Source organism: Vidua chalybeata, chromosome 9 (assembly GCF_026979565.1).
Source record: "Vidua chalybeata isolate OUT-0048 chromosome 9, bVidCha1 merged haplotype, whole genome shotgun sequence".
NCBI lineage: Eukaryota > Metazoa > Chordata > Aves > Passeriformes > Viduidae > Vidua > Vidua chalybeata.
This window is the reverse complement of record NC_071538.1, coordinates 23,950,308-23,956,307: the sequence shown is the minus strand read 5'-3', so window position 1 is coordinate 23,956,307 and position 6,000 is coordinate 23,950,308.

Here is a 6,000-nt window from a genome sequence, read left to right as displayed (position 1 = left end):
TTTTTTTTTGTTAATTTAGTCTTTATATAGAGATCAAATATCAAACAGAAAACAAGTACAGACAGGTGACAAAAGGGATCACTTCAAACAGAATGCATCAGACCTGTACTATTACTCACTTTCTGCTTATTTCCTTGGTTTATCTTATAGATTGTCAATAGACCATAAGTTCCACAGAAAAAAAAAAAAAAACAAACACCACACAACAGCCTGAGAAGAGGGTCTGGTGTGATGAAGGACCCACAAGAAGAGACTGAGCCAAATACTGACAGATGTTCACAGACTACTTCAGCCAATTTGCCTCCCCAGCAAAGGACACGTTTTCTTTTTGAATGACATGGGTTGTACTTGCAGCATGTTACCAGCCTTCTCAGGTTTTTTGGTTTTGAATACTCTTCCACTTCAAAAAGTTAAATTCAAGGATATTTTCCTACTCTCTCAACTCACATTACTACAGTATTGAAGATCCTGAAAGTTTGTACTCTAATTCTTACTATAGAGCTTTTCTTTAATATATTCTTGCACACCTTCACAACTACTAAACAATCTCCTTTAAAAACCTTAGATAAGATTGCACCAAAAAAAAAAAAGGTGAAGCAAATAAATTATTCCTCCATAGCCACATCCATGCCACCCTTAACATAAATCAGATACTAACACCTACTACCAGAAATTAAATTCACCACCCTTGGCTCCAGACTTCATCAAGAGCAAAATGAACATCCACATGTGAGGGAAGAACCATATATGCACATTTATTTCCATGTATTTTACTGTATGCACATGATCTCATGTTTATATAAACAAGCACTGGCCAAGAAGGGGGAAGTCTTGCCTTACAATCAGAAGGGAGGTTAAGATACCAAGCACGAAGGCACTGTACAGACAGATATTTTTAGGAAGTTTAAGAACACTGCATCCTTGTCTGCAGATCAAGAACTATTTTGAAAACAATTAAAAATACAAATGAACTAATGTCTTCATGGGTAATTTGTAAGCTTAAAAGAAGACAAATAAACAGAATACATTGTGTCCTCCATGAAACAAAAGTGTCTCTAGTTGTTGTCAAATAATTCATGACCACCAATAGAAAGAATTTATCATTTTAACATCAACTCAAGTGTAACCTCCTCTTCCTGCAAAAAAAAAAAAGCTAAGACAAAGTATTGTTATTCAACAAAAGAGAAAATATCAAAAGACAGCAAAATAAGTTTAATAAGACACCTAGGTACCAGAATTTCTACAGTTTACTATTTAATGTATTCAGTGATTCCTTCTGCAGATGTGTAAATAGCTTTTCTCCTCATCAGGACAAATTAAAGTATGTTTTCATACTTATGAAAACACAGAACCAACTTCAAAGAAAAACAAGGACTATGTAAAGAAACTTATTCTTTTAAGTTTTTGAAATTGATAAGACTTCAGATTTCTAGAAAACTAATTAGAAGAGAATAACTTTTGGCAAAAAAATGATAGGCTGTGAAATTTATGAAACACGAAGGAAACTGCACTTTCAAATGTTTGTTCTGCTTCAACTGAATTATTCATTGCGAGTCATTCTTGTGACTTTAGTCCCCTCTTATCACAAATTCTCTAGGCAATGACCATCATTTTATTCAAACATTCATTACCTGCAAGCATTTGCTGAATATTTTATGTCAACAATTTTGAGTCCTTGGTATGTTTGTAAAATCTTTGTCTCAGTACCATACTACTCTTTTATATGTCTGGAATGTTTGGCCAACTTAATTAAAAAAAACAATGTTTCTAGTGCTCTTATTGAATGACAAAATGGTTTAAACAAGAGAAAAACAAACTATGAACACTGAATAGCAAATAATGAAGCACCAAAAAAAATATCAAGCAAATACTGAAGGCATAGGTATAAGAGTGGAACACTGATATGATTAATCACTGCCTTACTTGAGAGTAATTTGCTATTTTTATGTCTGCCCGTTTTCTCTCCAAGCTCATAATTGTCTCAAAGCTGTGTTTCCAAAGGTAATTCCATACTGAAAGATAAGAGCAAGGTCAGGAAAGGATTTACGCATACATATAAATGCCTTGGTTTAAAGATATTGCTGAAAAGTCCATTTTGATGTTTTTTACATCACAAGGTGCCTAAAAACATAAGATCTTTTTGTGTGTTGTACACCTCATTGCCTTAATTATTTATATTTGATGATTAACAGCAGCTCTAATGGCTTTCTTTGGAATTGTTAACAGATATAGACAGGATAAACACAGGGTCTTGATCCACTACAGACTGAAACAGTGCTGGAAAAAGAGAATTTCTTGCTCAAACTATGGGCAGCAGCAGCTCAGTTCATTGCCCTCAGTCAGACCAGGATTTGACTGGGAGTCAGAGAGATGGCATGCTTCTCCTGCTATTTTAAAATCAAACATTAAAAATCATTTGAAAGGATAAATAGAAGAACCTCACTACTTTTGAATATACAATAATCAACTACTGCAGTGGGCAAAAATTATTCTTTATCTGTTTGATAAAAAAAACCCTGAACTTCAGTAGACATCAGTTGAAAAGATGAATATGATCCTCTGTATTAAAGGTCTAAGACTAATTCTACATGGAAATAGCATTTATGGTGACTATTTCTCCAGTTCCATGACAGCTGGACTAATAGGTATTTTTTCCAAATGAGGAATATACAGAAAATTAAAGGAAAATCCAAGACAAACATTTCAAATTTGCCCAAGACTTAACAGCAACCTGTGCATTAACACATGGTCACATTTCTCTGAAGTTCTGCAAAGCAGCAATTCCCTATGAATTCAACATTTTGCTTTATCTTCTTAAGTATAGGTCATCTCTCTAATATTATATAAAGCCATTTGAAAGCCTCGTTCACAAGCTCCCTAAAACCAGGCACAATGTCAAACTAGCAGAATAAGCACTTAGATCAGAAACTAGTCTTATACTGTAACATTCCATTATTCCAGTCCTGGCCTTACACTGTAACATTCCATTATGAATCTCATAAACAACCATTTACATTTTCTAGAAATACTTACATGCTGTAATTTCATTTTACTTTCAATTAGAACTGGAAGTTTTTAATATAAATCAGTTTTGTCTAACACTGGGGCATTATATCTCCATAACACTGAAAAAACTACTGAATTTCATAGTTAGGATATATCAATATCAAACATGTGAAAGGTGTTATGGGTAGTACATTAATGAAAGTTTTGGAATAGAAACCAAAGCAAAAAAGAGGTCAAGATGGACAAAAAAAAATTTAATATTTCAGCTACATCAAAATTAAACCATTTGCAGAATCTATTTTCACTTTTTAGATAATCCTATAATTAGCTTGAGGTTAGGAAAACTGTGTTTTCAGATTATTCTGCTGAACCAGCATAGAATGCAAAATTTAGAATTAAACATTATTGAAACCTCCCTGCTGCCTTCTGTCAGACACTAATTCTAAGGAAATGCAGTACCAGTGTCTGTGCTGTAGCCACAGTGCAGTTGGAGAATATCAATGTTTTCTAAGGATGGAAAAGGAGCATCTGGAACTGAATTCCAGGAATATTTGCAATCCAAATACATCACTGCATTCAAGCAGAATATTGATGAGGTATTCTACAAAAAGTTCAGAGAAGTAGCACATGAGACACAGACAGTAATTAGAGTGTTGTTTGGAAATAACCAGTAGCACCAGTTTAGTGGAACTTCTGCTGACACCAACTTTCCAAATGAAATCAGTGTCACAAATTGAGAGAATGCAAATAATTTTGAATTAATATCTTATTGAAAGCCAATAAAACATCAACATGAGATCACTTCTGATTATTAAAAGAATTCTGTGTACCAGAGCTCAAAATTAAAAGGATTTGCTAGGGCAACATGAAACAACCACAATGGAAAGACATCAGTGGGATATAATGGCAAGGAAGAAAAAAATCTTACTTGTTCTGTTATCAATCAAAGCTAAGGTAAGATATTTGCATAATTAAAAATCTGTTGACATATGCATCAAAGAACAGAAATTAAAAGAACTGTCACACAAGTGAGGAATATGAAGAACATGGAGAAGTTATGAAAAGGATGCAAAAGGAAATAAATGTGAACATTGTACGGACTGTAGAGAAAAACTCAGCCTCAAAACAGCCACTAGGAAGAATAAACAAGAAAGCTCTTCATTGTGCTGAAAAACCATAACAAAGACTGAATTTTATACCAGAAAAATCACCACCACGTACTGAGAGTGCTAACTGGAATAATCAGTGCATGTTCAAATAGGTGTGCAAGAAACTGCAATGAATCAGACATTCCTTCTGTTCCCAGAACAGGCTGAACATGCCATTTCATTGCTCTTGGATGTTGTGTTCTCTACAAACAAAGGGGGCTGCTTTTCCTTCTCTTCACAAAACACCACCCCTGCAGTTCCTGGAGTTATACAAATCACACACAGTACAAGTGATGGATGGGTACAGATTGATAGTCGTTGACTGCACCACTCATATGCTATGTCCAGCATTGTATTGTTAACCTGAGCACAGTTTAATCAGAGGATCTTTTAAACAGGGAGAAAAAGAAATTCTAAAGAAAAAAAAATTGTGTCATTTTCAATAGTGCCAGTATTTTTTTCCTCTGACATTTATTACAGGACCTTATATATTTAAAGAAAAAGGAACTAGTAAGAAAAGCCATACGAAACTGTTGGAGAAATTAGGATATTACTAAACCAAGACAATGGATTTTCTTTACTATACTTTCTTCTTCTTTGCAGGATCCTGTAATAAATGACAGTAAAAAGAACAGGACTTTTACATACATACAGGTAGAAGCAGCATTGGGAAGGATAGTTAAGACCACTGTAATGTTAACCACTATGGCTTCCTAAGAGACACTTCATCCTATGTCTGACTGCACATAATAATTTTATTTTCAAAGTTGTGTGCTGCCATTTTTATCTGACAATTATTTCTTATAGGTTACTATCAGACAGATTGCACCTCCAGTGCTTAAGGGCATTTGATGCCAATTGACTCCACTTTGCTGAAAAAGCAAATCATGCTCTCCCTACTTCTGCTTTGCATCAGTGTCTGGCTTAATTTACCACACGTCTCAAATTACTGTTCTTACTGCAATCTACTGTAGTCAATCACAATAAACATCAGTATTTATTCCTAACCTTTGGGTAAAAGTATCACCCTTTTCCCTTTCAGCATAATCTACTGTGCTCATCACACTGGTTCAAACCCTCTCTGGACAGTGAGTGTAAGGACAAACACTGCCTTCTACTGCTCGTTTTGTTACTTTCATTTTTGTATAGGCTAATCACTGAATAATGGAAATATTTATTTGCAAAGAAAATATTGGATTTACAAAAGAAAATAGTTAAAATTAACACTATTTGTATGACATTACCCCTCACTCTACAGTAGTAATTGCTTTAAAACATCAGTTGCAGTCTAAATATTTTTGTAGACCTTTGTAACATCATAACTGCATTGACTATAGATAAGTTCTTCATACTTACAAATCGGGATTCCAGCTAAACTAAATCGCATCAACAGTTTTGTAAGGGGATTTTCTTGGGATGAAGAAAGGAGAGTTATCCTTGACCCACTCAGGGTGTTCAGCTTCATTATGGCATCAGAAGGAAAGTCCAGATGACCACCCTTGATTAGATGCCTAATATTCCACAAGTGGGATAAACCCATTCTAAAACCTGCACATATTAGCTGTAACTTCCATTTGTGGCCACCAAAAGAATTGCTTTGTTTCACCATGTTATTACAGTTTCTTATTAAATTGCCTAAAGAACTCTTTTTTTCAGGCATTGTTTTGTCCCAAGTGACCCTCATTAAATTCAGTAACAGATTTACTATTGACTCAAAAGGGAGCAAAGTGAGGCCTATACAGCATGGATATTATTTTCTTTGTCTAATACTTCTTTACAGAATACACTAGAGAAAGGAAGGGAGTCTTCCTTTTCAGAAAATGAAAATACATGGTTTTAATTCCTA